Raw genomic sequence first — 21,708 nt, 5'->3', positions numbered from 1 at the left:
CACTGTAGGGAATCTAATCTAATCTAAAAACTGTAAGGGAATTGAGGGCTTTGGGGCAAAGGCAGGAAAGTGGAGCTGATGATTATCAGATCAACCGTGATCATTGAATGGTGGAGCAGACTTGACGGGCTGAATGGCTGACTTTGCTGCTATACCTGACGATGACAACCCTGTACATGGTTTGACCATTTCTGGGCAAAAACCCATCTTTTTCCCATGCCTGAGCTATTTACATTGCTTTCCAGCATTTAGACTTATTTAGTCAACTCACTCAGTACTTCCATATCCCCTGTCCTCTTTTCTGACAAACAGAAACGCTAAATATTTCCTGTGAGTAATTTGCTTCTTGAAGGAGATAGCAGAGGAGACGTAGAGGAATTGCTGGTGACCTTTCAGGAATCACTGGAGTCAGGGAGGCTGCCAGATGTCTTGAGAATGGTTAATTTAACCTCCCTCTTTAAGGAAGGAGGGAGGAAGAAGATAGAAAGCTGTTGGCCTATTTGCCAGACCTCAGTCATTGGCAAGAGTTTGGAGTCTATTATTAAGAATGAGATTGCAGAGTACTTGGAAGTGAATGGTAAAATAGGGCTGAGTCAGCACAGCTTCATGTATTTTTTTGTTAGATTAGATTAGATTCCCTACAATATGGATCAGGCCCTTCGGCCCAACAAGTCCACATAGACACCCTCAGAAGAGTAACCCACCCAGATCCATTTTCCCTCTGACTAATGCACCTAACGCTAAGGGCAATTTAGACTGCCCAATTCACCTGACCTGCACATCTTTGGACTGAGAGAGGAAACTGGAGCCCAAAGGAAACCCACATAGACACGGGGAGAATGAGCAAGCTTCACACAGACAGTTGCCCAAGGCTGGAATTGAACCTGGGTCCGTCGTGCTATGAGGCAGCAGTGCTAACCACTGAGCCACTGTGCTGTAAGGATGTTCTTGCCTGACAAATGTATTAGAATTATTTGAGGTGATAACGATGGATTTCCAGAAGGCCTTTGACAAGGTGCCACACAGGAGATTGCTAAATAAGAACCAATGGTGTTCAAGGCAAAGTGCTGGCATAGATAGAGGATTGACTGACTGGCAGAAGGCAGACAGTGGAGTTGAAGGCGTCTGTATTAGGATAGCAGCTGGTGATCAGTGGAGCTCTGCAGGGGTCCGTGTTAGGACAACAACCATTCACATTATACATTAACAATCTGGATGAAGGAACTGAGGACAATGTTGCTAAGTTTGCAGGCAACACAAAGATAGATGGAGAGATGGGTAGTGTTGAGGAAGCAGGGAGGCTAGAGAAGGACTTGGACAGACCAAGAGAAGTGGCAGATGAAATACAATGTGGGAAGGTGTGAGATTGCACACTTTGAGAGGATGAATAGATTTCTAAATGGGGAATGGCTTCGGAAATCTGACGCACAAAGGAACATAGGAGTCTGGGTTCAGGATTCTCTTAAGGTTAACATGTAGCTTCAGTTGGCAGTTAGGAAAGCAAATGCATTGTTAGCATTCACTTCAAGAAGACTGGAATGCAGGAGCAGAGATGTACAGCTGAGGCTGTATAAGGCTCTGGTCACACTGCATTTGGAATGTTGTGAGCGGTTTTGGGTCCCATATCTAAGGAAGGATGTGCTACTGGAGAGGGCCCACAGGAGGTCCACATGAATGATTCCAGGGTTAAAGGGTTTGTGATATGAGAAGCAGTTGGAGATTCTGGGTCTGTACTCTATGGAATTTGGAAGGATGAAGAGAGGGATCTGATTGAAATCTTCAGAGTACTGAGAGGCCTGCATAGAGTGGAGGTGGAGAAGATACTTTCATTAGTAGGAGAGATTAGGACTTGGGGCACAGCCTCAGAGTGAAGGGATAATGTTTTAGAACTGAGACGATGAGGAATTTCTTCAGCCAGTTGATGCTGAATCTGTGGAATGCATTGCAGCAGAAGGCCTTGGAGGCCAAGTCATTGAGTGTATTTAAGACAGAGATAGATAGTGTCTTGATTATTAAGGGGATCAAGGGTTACAGGGAGAAGCAGGAGAATGGTTTCAAGAAGCATATCAGTCATGTTAGAATGGCAGAGTAGACTCGATGGGCTGAATGCAATAATTCTGCTCCTATATCTCGTGGTTTTATGATCTTCACCTCAAAATAGTTCCCTGTTGCTCTTTGTGTCTCTGTTTGCTTTCTGTTTATGTCTGCACCTCTGCATTCACCTTCGAGATCCCCTGGTTGTAATATTTTATTTTGTCTGCAATTTCCCCTTCTGTCTGCTAGCCATACAGCTCCTCTCTTTAATGTCTTCCAATTGGTACCGCTTTCAGGTCAGAGATTGCTAGGTCAAATACACGAGTATTTCTATTATCCAAGGAAGTTTCAATTAACACTTTTATAATTGTGGCAAGTTCTTAAAAGTCTCTTCAAACATTCTTAAAATTGTTACAGATTTCACAAACCTTTTAAGAAGTTTATATATGTTCCTTACTGCACTGGTCAAATTTTGGCACACAGTGTATTCCTTATCCTAGCCATTCAGTGTATTGAAAAAAATCTCCTCACATCACCATTGATTCTTTCCTGCCATCATATTGTGTGTGTGTGTGTGTGTGTGTGTGTGTGTGTGTGTGTGTGTGTGTGTGTGTGTATAGTGTGGACTGCTTGCTTAATTCAAGATCAGTACTCAACCACCACACTCCCTCACTGACTGCTTCCATCATGCAACTGGATAATTGCTCACTCAATTGAATATTCAAATCCTCTCTCATAGAGTCATACAGTGTGGAAACAAACCCTTTGATCTACATAATCCAAACCAAACTAGACCCACTTCCCTGTGTTTGGCCATCCCTCCAAACCTTTCAATTTCATGCACTTATCCAAATATCTTTTAAATGTTGTAACTGTACTCGCATACATCACTTCCATTGGCAGTTCATTCTACATAAAAGCTATTCACTGTTTAAAAAGGTTGCACCGCGTGACCTTTGTAAATCTATGTCCACTCACCTTAAAAATATGCCTACTAGTTTTGAACTCCCCCACCCTAGGGAAAATACCCTTGCTATACCCCTAATCTATGCCCCTCATGCTTTTATAAATCTCTACAAGGTTACCTCTCAACCTCCTATGGTCCAGTGAAATAAGCTCCAGCCTATCCAACCTACCTTCAGAACTCAAATCTTCGATAACTCAAACCTTCCAACCCAACATCCTAATAACCCTTCTCTGAACCCTCTCCAATTTAATAAAATCCTTCCTATAGCTGAATAACCGAAACTGCACACAATACTCTAGAAGAGGCCTCACCAATGCCTTTTTTTTTGTTTTTTTTTGCCAGAGTGGCGAGGAGAGAAGGAGGAGTGAAGCAAGAGCTGCCAGGAAGGTAAGGGCTTAATTTATATTTGGGCAGTGGCTAAACCCGAGATACTACATGTGTCGTATCTCCCTCCCCGCCTCCCCCCCCCCCCCCCCCAACCGGAAGGAAAAGACCCTGTAAGGTGAGGCTTCTTTTTCTTATGTTTCTTTTTCATTTATTTAAGTGCATTGTTTGGTTTTAGTTAGTTCATATAAAGTTAAGCTTACAATGGCAGGGGACCTTGGACCAGTGGCATGTGCCTTTTACTTGTTGTGGGAGCTCAGGAATGTGTCTGATGTTCCTGACTCTTACACTTGCAAGTGGTGTGTCCAGCTGCAGCTGTTGTTTGCCCGCATGACGGCTCTGGAGCTGCGGATGGACTCACTGTGGAGCATCCGCGATGCTGAGGAGGTCGTGGATAGCACGTTCAGTGAACTGGTCACACCGCAGGTTAGAATTGCTGAGGGAGACAGTGAATGGGTGACCAAAAGACAGAAAAAGAGTAGGAAGGCAGTCCAGGTGTCCCCTGTGGTCATCTCCCTCCAAAACAGGTATACCATTTTGGATACTGTTGGGGGAGATGGCTCATCAGGGGAGGGCAGCGGTTGTCAAGATCATGGCACTATGGTGGGCACTGCTGTTCAGAATGGCGGGAAAAAGACTCGTAGGGCCATAGTCATAGGGGATTGTATTGTGAGGGGAGTAGGTAGGCGGTTCTGTGGCCGAAAACGGGACTCCCGGATGGTATGTTGCCTCCCAGGTGCTCGGGTCAGGGATGTCACTGATCGGCTGAAAAGCATTCTAAGTGGGGAGGGTGAACAGCTAGTTGTCTTGGTGCATATAGGCACTAATGATATAAGTAGAAAGTGAGGTGAGGTCCTGAAAGAAGAATTCAGGGAGCTAGGAGAGAAGTTAAAAGGGAGGACCTCAAAGGTAGTGATCTTGGGATTACTACCAGTGCCACGTTCTAGCCAGCGTAGAAATGAAAAAATAGGCAGGATGGACATGTGGCTTGAGAGATGGTGTAGTTGTGTGTGTGTGTGTGTGTGTGTGTGTGTGGGGGGGGGGGGGAGTGGGGGGGTGTTCAGATTTGTTGGACATTGGGACCGGTTCTGGGGTAGGTGGGACTATTACAAAAGGGACGGTCTACATCTGAACCAGACCAGAACCAATGTCCTTGGGGAGTTTTTGCTACTGCTGTTGGGGAAGTTTTAAACTAATGTGGCAGGGGACTGGGAACCAGAAGGGAAAACAAGTAGGCAGTGAGGTGGAGACTGGAGACTGTAAGAATTATGAAGATAACATACTTTAATGCAAGGGGTATAGTGTGTAAGGCAGATGAACTTAAGGTTTGGATTGGTGCCTGGGAGTATGACATTATTGACATCACAGAGACTTGGTTGAAGGAAGGGCATGATGATTGGCAACTAAATATTCCAGGATATAGATGCTTCAGACAGGACAGGGACGGAAGTAAAGGAGGGGGTGGAGTTTCATTGCTGGTCATGGACGATATCACAGCTGTGCTAAAGGAGGACACTATGGAGATCTTGGCTAGTGAAGCATTATGGGTGGAGCTGAGAAATAAGAAGGGTGCAGTTACATTGTTGGGGCTGTATTACAGACCTCCCAACAGTGAGCGTGAGGTAGAAGAGCAAATAGGTAAACAGCTTTTGAATAGATGTAGAGGCAATAGGGTAGTGGTGATGGGAGATATTAATTTTCCCAACATTGACTGGGATACACTTAGCATCAGAGGTCTGGATGGAGTAGAATTTGTACGAAGCATTGAGGAGAGTTTTCTAGAGCAGTATGTCAATAGTCCGACAAGGGAAGGGGCCATATTGGACCTGGTACTGGGGAATGAGCCAGGACAAGTGGTAGAAGTTGCAGTGGGGGATTTCTTTTTAGATTTTTCTTTTTGTGAAGGGCAGGTCGTGCCTCACAAACCTTATTGAATTCTTTGAGAAGGTGACTAAGGAGGTAGATGAGGGGAAAGCGGTAGATGTGGTATATATGGATTTTAGTAAGGCGTTTGATAAGGTCCCCCATGGTAGGCTACTGCAGAAAATACAGAGATATGGCATTGAGGGTGAGTTGGAGATTTGGATTAGGAATTGGCTGGCTGGAAGAAGACAGAGGGTAGTAGTTGATGGCAAAGGTTCATCTTGGAGTGCCGTCACTAGCGGTGTTCCGCAAGGATCTGTTTTGGGACCATTGCTGTTTGTCATTTTTATAAATGACCTGGAGGAAGGGTTAGAAGGTTGGGTGAGCAAGTTTGCAGATGATACGAAAGTCGGAGGAGTTGTAGACAGTGAGGAAGGATGTGGCAGGTTACAGCGGGATATAGAGAAGCTGCAGAGCTGGGCAGAAAGGTGGCAAATGGAGTTCAATGTAGCTAAGTGTGAGGTGATTCACTTTGGTAAGAGTAATAAAAAGATGGGGTACTGGGCTAATGGTCGGATACTTGGTAGTGTGGAAGAGCAGAGGGATCTTGGTGTCCATGTACACAGATCTCTGAAAGTTGCCACCCAGGTAAATAGTGCAGTGAAGAAGGCATATGGCGTACTGGCTTTTATTGGTAGAGGAATTGAGTTCCGGAGTCCTGAGGTCATGCTGCAGTTGTATAAGACTCTGGTGCGGCCGCATCTGGAATATTGTGTGCCGTTTTGGTCGCCATACTATAGGAAGGATGTGGAGGCACTGGAACGGGTGCAGAGGAAGTTTACCAGGATGTTGCCTGGTATGGTAGGAAAATCCTATGAGGAAAGGCTGAGGCACTTGGGGTTGTTTTCATTGGAGAAAAGAAGGTTTAGGGGTGACTTGATAGAGGTGTACAAGATGATTAGGGGGTTAGATAGGGTTAACCATGAGAACCTTTTTCCACGTATGGAGTCAGCTATTACAAGGGGGCATAGCTTTAAATTAAGGGGGGGTAGATATAGGACTGATGTTAGGGGTAGGTTCTTCACTCAGCGAGTCGTAAGTTCATGGAATGCCCTGCCAGTAGCAGTAGTGGACTCTCCCTCTTTATGGGTATTTAAGCGGGCATTGGATAGGTATATGGAGGATATTGGGTTTGTGTAGGTTAGGTGTGCTTTGATCGGCGCAACATCGAGGGCCGAAGGGCCTGTACTGCGCTGTAATGTTCTATGTTCTATGTTCTATGTTAATACGTTTTAGAATACTCGTAGCTAAAGAAGAGAGTGGTCCTAAGGGAAGAGTACTAAACTGGGTCAAGGCCAATTATATCAAAATTAGGCAGGAGCTGGGAAATGTGGATTGGACATAGCTGTTTGAAGGGAAGTCCACATTTGAGATGTGGGAGGCTTTCAAAGATAGATTAGATTACATTACAGTGTGGAAACAGGCCCTTCGGCCCAACAAGTCCACACCGACCCGCCGAAGCGCAACCCACCCATACCCCTACATTTACCCCTTACCTAACACTACGGGCAATTTAGCATGGTCAATTCACCTGACCTGCACATCTTTGGACTGTGGGAGGAAACCGGAGCACCCGGAGGAAACCCACGCAGACACGGGGAGAACGTGCAAACTCCACACAGTCAGTCGCCTGAGGCAGGAATTGAACCTGGGTCTCTGGCGCTGTGAGGCAACAGTGCTAACCACTGTGCCACCGTGCCGCCCAAACAGTAGGTTAACAGTAGTCAAGATAGGCATATACCGTTGAAGGCAAAGGATAGGAAGGGCAAGATTTGTGAACCGTGGATGACAGGAGAAATTGTACGACTAACCAAGAGGAAAAGGAAAAGGGAAGCAGACATAAGGGCTGGGCAGCTAAGAACAGAATGGGCCCTGGAGGAATATCGGAAGAGTAGGAAAAGTCTTAAACAAGGAATCAAGTGGGCTAAAAGGGCTCATGAAATAGTTTTAGCAAGCAGAATTAAGGAAAATCCCAAAGCATTTTTTATTCTTATATAAGAAGCAAGCGGGTAACTAGAGAAAGGATTGGTCCACTAAAAGATAATGAAGGAAGGCTGTGTGCTGAACCTGAGAGAATGGGTGAGATTCTGAATGATTACTTTGCATCAGTGTTCACTGAGGAGAGGACCATGATGAAACTTGAGATTCGAGATAGAAGTTTGATTAGTCTGGATCACACTGGCATAAGTAGGGAAGATGTGTTGGCTATGCTAGAGGTTATTCAGGTGGACAAATCCCCAGGAAAAAGCTGGGGCCCTGACAGATATCTTTGTGACATCCTTAAAACCAGGTGAGGTGCCGGAGGACTGGAAGGTTGCTCATGTTGTCCCCCTGTACAAGAAGGGTAGTAGGGATATTCCAGGTAACTACAGACCAGTGAGTCTGACATCGGTGGTGGGAAGTTGCTGGAGAAGGTACTGAGGGATAGGATCTATTTATATTTAGAAAAGAATGAGCTTATCAGTGATAGGCAACATGGTTTTGTGGGGGGGGTGGAGATTGTGCCTTACCAACTTAATAGAGTTCTTCGAGGAAGTGACCAAGTTGTTAGATGAAGGAAAGGCTGTTGATGTCATACACATGGACTTTAGTACGGCATTTGATAAGGTTCCCCATGGTAGACGAATGGAGAAAGTGAAGTCACATGGTGTGCAGGGTGTTCTAGCTAGGTGGATAAAGAACTGGTTGAGCAACAAGAGGCAGAGAGTAGTAGTTGAAGGGAGTTTCTCGAAATGGAGAAAGGTGACCAGTGGTGTTCCACAGGGGTCAGTGTTAGGACCACTGTTGTTTGTAATATACATAAATGATCTAGAAGAGGGCACTGTTGGTATGATCAGCAAGTTTGCAGGTGACACAAAGATTGATGGAGTAGCAGAAAGCATAAGGAACTGTCAGAGAATACAGGAGGATATAGAGAGACTGGAGAGTTGGGCAGAAAAGTGGCAGATGGCTTTCAATCCAGACAAATGTGAGGTGATGCATTTGGGCAAGTCTAATTCTAGAGTGAATTATACAATGAATGGAAGATACTTGGGAAAGGTTGATGGGCAGAAAGATCTGGGAGTGCAGGTTCTTTGTATCCTGAAGGTTGCTGCACAGGTGGATAGAGTGGTCAAGAAGGCATATAGTATGTTTGCCTTCATTGGACGGGGTATGGAGTATAAGAGCTGGCAAGTCATGTTAAGATTGTACAAGATATTGGTTCGGCCGCATTTATAATACTGCGTAGAGTTCTGGTCACCACATTACCAAAAGGATGTGGACACGTTGGCGAGGGTGCAGAGAAGGTTTACAAAGATGTTGCCTGGTATGGAAGGTGCTAGCTGTGAAGAGACGTTGAGTAGGTTATATTTATTTTCACGAGAAAAAAGGAGATTGAGCGGAGACCTGATTGAGGTTTACAAAATCATGAAGAGTATAGACAGGATGGATAGAGACAAGTTTTCTCCCAGGGCTGAGAGGTCACGCTTTCAAGGTGAGAGGTGGAAAGTTTAAGGGGGTACACGTGGCAAGTACTTCACACAGAGGATGGTGGGCGTTTGGAAAGAGTTGCCAGCAGAAGTGGTAGAGGCCGGCACGGTAGATTAATTTAAGATGCGTCTGGACAGATGCATGAGGAGGTGGGGAGCAGAGGGATACAGATGCTTAGGAATTGACCGGCAGGTTTAGACAGTACATTTGGATCAGCTCAGGCTTGAAGGGCCGAAGGGCCTGTTCCTGGGCTGTAAATTTTCTTTGTTCTTTGTTCTTTCCAACCTCAATTTGACATTCCAATGCCTGTACTTAATGGTATGAGCAATGAAAGCGAGCGTGCTAAAAGCCTTCTTAACCATCCTGTCTACATGTGAAGCAAATTTAAAAGAATTATGTACCTGAGCCCTAGATCTCTCTGTTTTCCAACACTACTCAGGGCCTGACCACGAGTTGTATAAGTCCTGGCCTTGTTTTACCAAAACGAAATACCTAGCATTTATCCAAATTAAAATCCATCTGGCGCTTCTCAACCCATTGACCAAATTGATCTTGATCTCTTTGTAATCTTAGATAACCTTCTTCACTGTCCACTGTACCACCAGTTTTGGTGTCATCTGCAAACCTAATAACCATGTCTCCTAAATTTTCATCCAATATATAAATGAGAAACAGAAGTGGGCCCATATGATCCTTCGGTATACCTCTAGTGAAATTTCAACAGTATGACATGTCTCAAAATTTTGGGGCGAGTGATGATTTTGTGGTGAGTTTTGTTCATTGATGCATATGACAGGACACCATTTATCCAATATTCTGAGACAGTCAGAGGCTTTGGTGGCGCAAATTATACAGGAACTGTCAAACATTGTCTTATTGGACTGAATAATCATCCCACATTTAATGCTTTATTACATTTCTATGACTGGGGCTGGAGAATACTAATAAAGGCAGTATCACACCAGGATGCTCAGCTATTGTTTGCTTTAATATTAAATTGCTGAGGCAGGTGACGCTTGTACACTCAGAGCCTCAGAATTGTGTAGACCAGTTTCTGCAGCATGAGAATTTAGATTTTGCAAGGCTCAAACATTTGAATCTGGGACCGTTTTTAATCATAGAATATAAAATATCACAATACTGGGTGCTTTGTTTAGGAAAAAAAGATGTTTGAGGTGACTTACATGAAAGAAGCTTATTGCATCCACAGCTTCTGTCTCCTAAGGTCAGAAGTCACATGACACCAGGTTATAGTCCAACAGGTTTATTTGAAATCTCAAGCTTTCGAAGCACTGCTCCTTCATCACCTGAGGAAGGGGCAGCATTTTGCAAGCTTGTGATTTCAAATAAACCTGTTGGTCTCTAACCTGGTGTCGCGTGACTTCCCTCCTTGTCCACCCCTGTCCAACACTGCACTTCCACATCACTTCTGTCTCCTATTGCTAGGTGCCATATGCAGCTGTCTGCCTGGTGTTTCCATTAGTGGGTGATTCCCACTTAGTGAAATTCTTTAACTGATAGTTCTTTACGCAGAGAGTTGTGAATGCATGGAATGTGTTGCCAGCGGTGGTGGTGGAAGCAGAGTCACTGGGGACATTTAAGTGACTGCTGGACATGCACATGGAGAGCAGTGAATTGAGGAATGCATAGGTTAAGTTATTTTAATTTACATTAGGGTTAAATCTCAGCACAACACCGTGGGCCAAAGGGCCTGTTCTGTGCTGTACTTTTCTATGTTCTATGAAGTGGAGGAGTAAAAGTACCATTCCTACCTCTGTGCCAGAAGTTCCTGGTTTAGGACTACCAGCTCCAGAGCTTTGTAGTAACACCTCTGAATGGATTTATTAGGAAATGTTAAGTGTCAGCTAATTGTTAAGAAAAACGCAACCCATTGTATTCACACCCCAATGTGATTGATGGTGATTTTCAAACCTTCTTGATTATCATTATTTGAGGATGCCGATGTTGGACTGGGGTGTACAAAGTTAAAAATCACACAACACCAGGTTATAGTCCAACAGGTTTAATTGGAAGCACTAGCTTTCGGAGCGCCACTCCTTCATCAGGTGGTAGTCTACCACCTGGGGAAGGAGGAACGCTCCGAAAGCTAGTGTGCTTCCAATTAAACCTGTTGGACTATAACCTGGTGTTGTGTGATTTTTAAACTTTGATTATCATTAACTGTGCTCGAAATTGATCCAGCAAGCATTCAGTTCCATTTGTGCTGAAAAATACATTCTGATCCTGCCAGTGATGCTCATATGAATTCAAACATCTTACACCTTGCAACTTCAGCTGCTGTGGTATATTCAGAGAAAATGAAGGAAAGACTTTTATTCAAGGAGGACCTTTTGTGACCACGGAATTGCCTGAGGCACTTTGTAGCTGATGTAGTACTCCTTAAGTGTAGTTGCTGTTCTAACATAGGAAAGGTCCAGCCACTTTGCACACAGGAGCTCCCACAGAGAGCAGTGCTGTAACCAGTAGATAATTGGTTTTGGTCACGCTGACTGAGGGATAATGTATCAGCCAGGACAGTGGGGCTAACTCTATTGCTCTTTGAACTTGTGCCATGAGATGTTTTATTTATAACAGGGGAGAAATTAAAGGGGAAGTTTAAAGCCTCATTCTAAAGATGATGCTTCCAACTGTTCAGCATATCCTGACTAAGCAGTGGAGTGTGAAACATGGTTTTTGTACCCAAATGTCTAAAGTAGAAATTATACCCACAACCTTCCGACCCTTAAGAGTTATGCTGAATAAAGATCTGAGACCAATTTAGCACTATTCAGAATAGGCGCATCAAGTAATGCTAGAAGGCTACAATGGGTAACAATGAAAATTGGGGAAAGGAACACAACTTTTAAAAAAACACAGAATTTTGGAACATCTGGGATTCCAAGCATAACTTTTAAGCCTGTATTAGATGGAAATTACAACCTGACTGAATTGAGGTCCATTTTAAACCCTAGAGCCTTGTGATGGGGTGAGAAGAATAAAGAAGGTGAAAATGATCAAAGCTAATTTGAACCTATCTTTAATGCTCCCAGTTCCAGATTTACCAGTTGCTCAGAAGCAACCTCCTCTCTAGGGGTTTGCCAATCGTTATTGCAAGCTCAATGACTGATTTGAAGAGATTTGAAATCACTACTTCAAGCATTTGTTTCCCAGGGCTCAGGAATTTTGTGAAATGGAGGTGAGAATGAGAAGCAAAGTGTATTTTTTAAATTCACTTGTGGGGTTTGGACATCAATGGCTGCCAAGTATTTATTGCCCTTGAAAAAGTTCAAATGTATGTTTGCCTGCTGGACATCTTCCTAAGCAGCCTGTTCAGAGATGCTGTTACACTCCTCTGGTGCAGATGAAACATAAACCCAGGTCTTATGGCCCAAAGGTAGGGATACTACTACAGCACCACCAGAGCTCCTAAGATTGCCAGCTCTGAATAAAAAGCCTCAGTATTCCCAGCTGCTTTCCCAGTTCCCTCTGACAAATACTTTGCTGATGGTTCTCGTTGTTATAGGAATTTGGAAGCTTTCAAATGAGCTTGTTTGTTCAAAACAAAATGATTCACAGGATGTGAGCATCACTGTCTAGGTCAGTATTTGTTGCCTGTCCTTAATTGCCTTCAAGAAGGTGGTAATGAGCTGCCTTTTTAAGTGGTGCAGCCCAAGATGGTGAGGTATAGTCACAATGTGGTTCAGAAGGCAATTCGAGGATTTTAGTCCAGCGACTGGAGGCTATGGGGTGACTATAGAGATTTATAAAAGCATGAGAGGCATGGATAGGTCTTTCCCTGGGAGTGGGGGACTCCAGAACTAGAGGGTGTAGGTTTAAACTGAGAGGAGAAAGATTTAAAAAGGGCACGCAGAGGGTGCTACATGTATGGAATAAGCTGCCAGAGGAAGTGGTGGAGGCTAGTACAATTGCAACATTTAAAAGGCATCTGGATGGGTACACGTTGAGGAAGATTTTAGAGGAATATGGGCCAAATGCTGGCAAATGCGACTAGATTAGATTATGATATCTGGTCGACATGGGCAAGTTGGACCGAAGGATCTACTTCCTGTGCTGGACATCTCTATGACTCTATGACAGTGAAGAAAATTCAATATCGCTCTCCGTAAGGGTGGTATATAATGCTGGACGGTTCTATATATCACCAGCCCTCATCTTTCCAGGTGGTGTTCAATCATCAAATCTCAATAAATTGCTACAGTGCAACTTGAACAACTGGAAGAAGGCACCATGCATGCCTTTCAAAGGAATTTAGCCACAGAATACAATCAGATCAGTGACGATGTGATGCGACGGACTGAGGGATTGAGATGCCTGTGATAGGGTTAGGGTTAGGGGTGACACCATGTTATAGGGTTTAAGTTTCAAGGTTCAGCCTTCCTTGTCCTCTCTGAAGTGCGGCATGCTTTGAGAACCAAATTGACATGTTGGGTGGTCACAGGTGGTCACACTTTCCTTACAAGGATTCTCCCTGAAAGGGCCATGTATTACTTCCAAGATGGAAGCCACCCAATCTGATTCCTTCCACTTCACCTCCTGAGGGTTTCTCAGCCAGCCTTGCGTGTGTACAATAGGCAGTTATGGTTTTACAGGCTGCCAACAGTTTACACCATGAGAAAGGCCAGAACAAGGAGGCCCTGGGGTTCATCTCTTTGGCTTTCTGCAGGTGCAGGTGCCATCTGCAGAAAACCAGATGAACAGGAGCATTGATCAATCAATTGCATGAGATTTTATTCGCTCAGAGAATCAAAGAAAAGGTTCATGCAGCTGTCTTGGAGGTGACCAAGATGGTTTTGACCTGCAGCAGTCCAAGATGTGTGAACCTTTTAATACCCAGAAGCTGGTTTAACTTCACACTTGGCTCATGGCAACTGGGAGACGCCCACTATTGAAACACCTGAGAGTGAGGAGCTTGGAGGGAAACATGCAGGTAATGGTGTTCCCCTCTACTTACTGACCTTGTCCTGCTAGGTGTGAGTCACATGATCACCAGATGTGACATTTAGGAAGAGGCATTGACAAAGAGTTTCAGGTACCAAGGCACACCACTCAATGCCTGTCAGTGACCATCTCCAGAATTATAAAGGTATGCTGCATTTTGTTCAACATCGCGTAACAGCAAGGATTAGAGGTGGAAATCGAACTGGAGACTTCTAGTGCATTTCCTGATGATGAAACCATTTGAAAGGAACAAGAAGGTGAAAAACAATGTGAAGGTGGGACAAATAACCTCTGTTACGTCGCTATTCAGGGTGTCCTCATGGCTCAAATGTTTGCCTGCACCACCTGACAGGCTGCTCAGGTTGAAGAAAGTGGCCATTTTGAATGGTCATCCAGCAAAAAGAAACTTCACATCTTCTACAATATGCACTGCTCCAACTTGACAAGACTTCTTTGATCTAACCTTCTAACCCCACAACTTCTAATACCTCAAAGTAAAAGACTGCAGTTTATTTCCCCTCACACATCCTGACTTGGAACTGTAAAACCATTCCTTCACTGTTCCTGGAATTCCTTTCCAATGCCACTATGTACAACATGGACCAGTTTCAAGATGCTACTCACCACCATCTTCTCATGGGACATTAAAGATGGCCAAAGACCTTCACGATCTATAAATCTTCAAAGTTTCACACTGAACTGCAGATATGTTAATGATGCAGAGTCTGCTTCCAAGATCTGAGTAGTTAGAGGAGAAGGTGTTGAGGTACAATGTTGAGATTTGAGAGTGCAACATGGGTCAGAATGTCTGATTCAACTTACACGTCTGTGGCTACATTTCTCAGAACTGTCAAGTCAGCCCTGTGATGGATTCCTCTCCCATTGATGGGTGCGGATCTCAAGAAGATCAGCAGGATCCATGAAAAAGCAACAGTGGATTGATTCTCCATCCATCCACCTCCAATATTCACTCCCTCCATAACCAAACACACAGTGGTGGCAGTGTGTACAAAACATTGCAGCACCTCACCCAAGCTCCTTCAGTAGCAACTTCCAAACCGGTGACCCTTACCATCCAGAAGGACAAGGGTGACTGATACATGGGAATTCCATTAGCTGTATGTTCCCCTCCAAGCCACTCGTGATCCTGACTTGGACCTATATTGCTGTTCTTTCACTGTTTCTGGGTCAACTCTCGTTTAGAACATAGAACATAGACCATAGAAAACTACAGCACAGAACAGGCCCTTTGGCCCACTATGTTGCACCAAGGATTATTCCTAATCTAAAATAAAATAATCTAGCCTATGCACCCCGCAATTCACTGCTGTCCATGTGCATGTCTAGCAGTCACTTAAATATCCCTAATGACTCTGCTTCCACCACCACTGCTAGCAACATATTCCATGCATTCACAATTCTCTGTGTAAAGAACCTACCTCTGACCTTCCTCCTAATATCTTAAAACAATGACCCCTCAGACCAGTCAATCTTAATAGCACTCCAGTATACCAATAGCACATATACTGCAACAGTTCAAGAAGGCAGTTCACCATTTTCTTAAGAGCCGTTATAAATGGGAAATAAATGGCAATACACTTGCAGTGCCATGGACCAATGGGTGAGAAATGGGATTAGAATAGTCAGCTGGTTGTTTTTGACTGGTGAACATTCAGTGAGCTACAGGGCCTTTCTCCGTGCTGTAGAGCTTCTTTTGCTCTGAATGCTGGTCAGCTATGGTCACACCACATGAAAAAGCACTGGAATGGTAATGTGATCTAAACTTTGCTGCATACGGCCAGTGTAGTAAATGTAATTTGGAGGACCCAGCTGATTTTGCAAGGAGACAGTGGTAGATATTTAAGCTGGATTGAAGACAAATAAGACCAGCAACTCACAGAGCGAGTGAGCAGTGGGTGCGTTGTGCCATGTTCTTGGCTACGGTACAGGACATGGTTTACTGACTTAGGTCAGAAAGAGCATGCACAGCCCCTGAATCACCTCCATCCTCTTTTCCTGTGTGCTCAGGTGAATCTCACCATATCATTTGCCACACCCATTAAGTTTCAGAAGTAACCATGGCTGATATTTAATACATTTCTTCCCCCCCCCCCATTTCCCATTTAGCAACCCAGTGCCATGTGAGGCTTCTATCTCAGTCATCATCTCCGAATCCGCTCATCCGTCAGGTGCGTTTTAAACATAAAATGTTCAAAGGATGTGGTCTCTGCTGACAAAATCAGCACTCCTCGCCTATTGTGCTGAGCCACTTTCTTGAAACCTCCACAGTCAGTCCATCTGGTGCAGGGGTGGTGCAGTGAGAGAAGGAGTTCCAGGGTTTGGACCCAATACCATGAAGGAACAGCGTTGTAGTACCAAGTCAGGCTGGTGTGTTGCATGGAGGGGAACCTGCCACTGGTGGTGTTCCCAAACATCTGCAGCCCACGTCCATCTCACTCAGAGAAGTCATGGCTTTGGAAGGTTCTGTCTAAGGAGCTTTGGTGAGTTACTGCAGTGCATCATATTGTTGCTACTGAGCAAGTTTCTAACAACTTCTTAATAGCTAGCCCCTTACCATGTTGATATCCCTGTCAAGTCTTGATTACGTAATGGCTATAGATACCAGTAAATCGAAGGATTTTTAAAAATAATGTGTTTTTAATAAATGGGTGTCATTGGTTGGGGCAGCATTAACTGTCCATCCCTGATTGCCCTTGAAAAGGAGGTAGGGGGTCTCACTCAATCTTCTGTGCCCATTTCCATAGAAATAAATGACGCCTCAGTCTGCTGTCTTTACTATGAATGCTTCAAAAAATCTTTTATTGCGGCCTTATTATTAAACAGAGTGCGGAAAAATAAATAGCATCAAGCACTGGAACAATGAAGCAGCTCTAATCTTTAACTGGTTTCAGGATTTGCTAGCTTTTTGTTTTAATTGTGTAAAATGGAACGCCCTGCTGATTTCCCTGTCAGAACAGTGGGAGTCCAATTGCTTCTCGTAAGTTTACATCACAAGAATAATCTCTGGAAAATGTGAAATTGCAAAGATGGAAATCAGCATTAAAAAGCTAAAATGATAATAATGTTGGCAGTTTCATCAAATACACAGCGAATTAAGATGTTTACCATCATCAGGATTAAAAAGGTGGAATTGTCATAGTCTTACCAGACCAACGGCTGCTCTGTCATTAGAGAAATAGAGAGAGAGCGAGAGAGATGACTGGTGGCAATTGAACTTGAGGGTCACTATGCCTTGAGTGAGATTGGAGAAAGATGGAGTGTTTTTTATTGAGGTTCGTCCCCGACAGCTCTGTGATACAGGTCTCTGGACCCTCCGAGCTCTGCCCCGGGATGCACACCGGGACAAACATGGAACATGAGCATCAACGCAGACAAAGATGCTCTTTGGTCTTCCCAAAACATTTGATCTTCCAGAGCAAGGAGTTGACCTCGACTGAGTGTTGCAGACTGGCACATTCCAAGGTCCAGGACTATGTGCTGAGGGATGCACTAAAGCCTGAGGCAGCTGCTGTCAATGCACACTGGGAAAGACTGAGGTCTTTCTGCCGAAGTTAAATGGGAGTCCATTCAGTTGTTGCACCCTCCCCGTGTAAAGTGAGATTTTCATGAGAGAGTGTCGAGAGGCCTATTAGCAGTGATTATCGTTCATTATCACCATCATTATTACTTCAGCTCACCTCAGTGGCCGCTGGTTAGGACACACTCAGCAGGTCTGGGTCCTCTGGGGTCACCTGATTAAACGTTCAAGGCCCATGTCTAATTTCTGGGGCCTAGTCTGTCTCCAGCAGATGGTAGTTTGGGAAACTGCATGTTATTCCCATGTCTTTCAGAGGAATAGAAGATTCCACCCAGAGTTTCTGTTTGGAAGACATGGTCCTCTGTTATCATCTCTATAATAATAACTGTGGATGTCCTTGGCTTAAACTCCCACAGGTGTGAGGGGAGGGGTGGGGGTGGGGTGGGGGGGGAGGTTGGTGTGTGCCGGCAAGGTGACGTGGAAGACCCAGCCACCAATGGAATGTCCTGAAAGGAGACTTCACAGGGGTCTGTATGTTGTTCCTCCTCTGGTTGGGTGCTCCCTGGCACTGTGCTGTCTCCATGTGAGGAAGGGGCACCTGCAGTGAAGTCAAGGTCCCTCATCCCTCTGTCGCCTCGTCTTTGATACTGACGGCCAATGGCTTGAGTAATGGAGTGCAGGTCTGTGTACAGTCTGTGAGGCTGCGATGCCTGACTGATTCAACTGAAGGTCTCCTCTGTTCCAGCAACAGAAATGAGAGGCATAGTGTACCAAAGACCAAAGTGCGGATACCATCCACGATTATTTGTAAACACGGAGCACAATCTTCAAAGATCTGTTGATTCAGGCTTCCTCCAACTACAAGATAGCTAAAACATGGATATGATCAAAGAATGGAGAGGTCTCAAAGTCCTCAAAGAAATGAAAGTGTTCTTTAGAGGAAAATACAGCCACGTTTCAGAGGAGGAGGATTCCTATAGCATCACGCCCTGACATCGGTCAAAGTAAAACCTGTGACAGGTACACAGCCTGGAAAGTGTGTGAATTTGAAAGGTAGGTAAATCATAGAAGGTGCAAGCATTGGAGGGAGCTGATGGTCGAGTGACATTATCACTAGACTATTAATCCAGAGATACAGTTTATATCCTGGGGATCCAGGTTTGAATCTTGCAAGTGGTAGAATTTGAATTCAATTTAAAAACCTCAATCTGGAATTAATAGTCTAAATGATGATCATGAAGCCAATATTGATTGCTAGGAAAAAACCCATGTGATTCAATAATGTCAATTAGTGAAAGAAACTGCTGGCCTCCTTGTGACTCCAGACCTACAACAATGTGAAACAAAAACAGGAATTACTGGAAACATGCTGAAGGTCTGGCAGCATCTACGGAGAGTAATCAGTTCAGGATGGACCTACAGCAATGTAGTTATCTCTTAAGTGCCTTCTGGGTATTTAGGGATGGGCAATAAATACTGGCCTGGCCAGCAACACCCAGATCCTGCGATTGAATTTAAAATAAAATTGTATTACAAAAATGACAAGGTTCCAAATCTGCTTGCAACATCAAACCATCTCTCCTGATTTGAGTTTTCTGCTACTGTGTAATCTATACTCACAAGATCAACCTTAGCACAGGGTTGCAACCCACAATTAAAACTTACTGGAAATGTGAGAGTTCAAATGAAACCCTTGCACATATTTCTGAATGTTCCCCATTTGTAAAGAATGCAAACATAATGCATCACAATAAGCTCTTGGAGCAATAACTGTAATAGAGCTTCAAGTATGGATCAACATCCTCCAGGGAACTGTGACGAAAAGCTAGTCATGGTTCTCTACAGGAGGCAAACATTATATTCAAGAATGATCAGGAAGTTGCAGGCGTGTACATTACAACTCCATGTGAAGTGCTGATAAGGTTCGAGAAAGAACTTGGCTGGAAATGTAACTAAAATGCAATCAGCTTGGACATGAGGTAAAGTTATTGATGGGAGGCTTTGAGCTTTAAACTCTCAGGCTTTGTAATGGGGCCCAGAGGCAAAAAGCTCAAGAGAAATAAGTCTCATGAGCTTCCCCAAGATAAAACAATATAAGTCATTTGTTGAACAAATGTCGAAGCTTATGATCTCCCTAACACTCAAATCTTCAGCGACAGATGAAGTTTCAAATACTCATGCAGCTTTCTGTTGGAATGTGCATCATTGGTCCAGGCTGTCAGGGTTCCAGGATACTTTACAAAGGCACCAAGACCATTTTAATAAAGGAAATTGTTTCAGTAGCACAATTTCTTAAGATTTTGCTGAGAACCCCTATGGTGTGGAAACTGGCCATTCAGCCTACCAAGTCCACACTGACTCTCCAAAGAGTATCCCATCCAGTCCTACCGCGTCCCTGTATTTCTTACACATCCCTAGACACCACAGGCAATTTAGCATGGCCAATCTACACACCTTTGGACTGTAGGAGGAAACCAGATCACCTGCACAGACACAGGGAGAACATGCAAACTCCATGCAGTTGCCCGAGGGTGAAATCAATCCTGGGTCCCTGGCACTGTGAGGATCGACGTTTCGGGCATAAGCCCTTCATTCCTGAAGAAGGGCTTATGCCCGAAACGTCGATTCTCCTGTTCCTTGGATGCTGCCTGACCTGCTGCGTTTTTCCAGCAACACATTTTCAGCTCTGATCTCCAGCATCTGCAGTCCTTACTTTCTCCCTGGCACTGTGAGGCAGCAGTGCTAACCATTGAGCCACTATGGACTGGGGTTAATCATTTGATATAGTAGAGGAAATTGCCTAGTGGTATTGTTACTACACTGTTAATTCAGAAACTCAGCGAACGTTCTGGGGACCTAGGTTCAAATTCAGCCATGGCAGATGGTGGAATTTGAATTCAGTAAAGAATCTGGAGTGAAGGCTTTAATGGTGACCCTTAAACCATTGTCGGTTTTCAGAAAAACCCATCTAGTTTACTAGTGTCCTTCAGGGAAAAAAACTGCCATCATTACTTGGTCTGGTTGACATGTGACTCCAGAGTCACAACAATGTGGTTGACTCTTAACTGCCTTCTGGGTATTTATAAGTGGGCAATAAATGTTGGCCAAGCCAGAGACACCTATATTCTGTGAGTAAATAAAAATAGTAGTCAGTCTGCATTGTAGTAGGTAGCTTATGCAAGATATAACATATCCGTAGTAGTTTAATACCTAACATTTAGTTTATTTTTCAGGAATCTATGAATTAATTTCCTCAGGACAGGACTCATGTTGGATATCTTTTTGTTGGCATTTTAATTAAGGAGATATGTTGTCTCACAATAGTCTTACCAGACCATAGGGTGTCCTCTCTCATTAGAGAGAGAATTGACTGGTGGTGATTTAGCCTGAGGGCCACTAGACCTTGGGCAATGGAAGAGGACAAGGACAGTCCTTGATGGTAACCTCAAACCAGTGATGGGAATTGAACCCACACTGTTGGCCTCAACTACTCTGCAAACCAACAATCCAGGCAACTGAGCTAAACCAATATTAGTAAACCTTTCCCAGAACAGGTTGTCACAAGGTCAGTTGGGCTCACTTTACAGACCTTCTATGTGGTGGGAAAACTGACCAAATACACCCACAGTTCGCACACACTTCTGTGCTCACTCATTCAACAACTCGTGGTTGTTAATGGAATCTGATCAAGAGGTTGGGAACAGGTCATCTAATGTCTTCACATACAACTGCTTGCACTTGAGAATTTCTATCAGAAAAGAAAGTGTTTGTATCTCACCCAGATTTTCAATAGATAGATTTTCTCTTTATTTTTCACCATTCCAGTTCTTTAATAAAGGGAAAAGCAGCAAATTGTTGATAAGTCTTTAGCACTCATTCCTTTTCCTTCTCTGTTGGCCAGTGGAAATCTTCCCAACTGGTTTGGGAATAAACAATCAGCAATATTAAATGTCTGCTTGGTGCTAATAGGTGGGTCTCCCAGTGGAGCAATTCATCTCGGAAAAGAAATTGTATCCTGGATGTCGAGCTGATATTTTTCAGTGTACCACAGTTTAAAGTAAGAAAGTATGGAAGCTTTTTTATGTACAATAAGTCTTTGTTTTTAAACTGTTCTGTTGCTAATACAGTTCTGTTGCTACAAATTGTTCTGTAACTTGAGTGATGCTGTTGAATTAATATTGGCCTTGGCTCCCTCCATGTATCGGATTAACTTGATCTCTTGAAAACAACAAATGCTGGAGATCACAGCGGGTGAGAGAGAATCCATGAAAAGAGAGAGCAAGCTAACATTTCAGAATTGGGAGAAAGTGAGGACTGCAGATGCTTGAGACCAGAGTTGAAAAACGTGGTGCTGGAAAAACACAGCAGGCCAGGCAGCATCCGAGGAGCAGGAGAATCGACGTTTCGGGCATTAGCCCTTCTTCAGGATGTC

This window comes from Chiloscyllium punctatum, chromosome 12, assembly GCF_047496795.1.
Source record: "Chiloscyllium punctatum isolate Juve2018m chromosome 12, sChiPun1.3, whole genome shotgun sequence".
Taxonomy (NCBI): domain Eukaryota; kingdom Metazoa; phylum Chordata; class Chondrichthyes; order Orectolobiformes; family Hemiscylliidae; genus Chiloscyllium; species Chiloscyllium punctatum.
Note: the sequence above shows the minus strand (reverse complement) of the source record.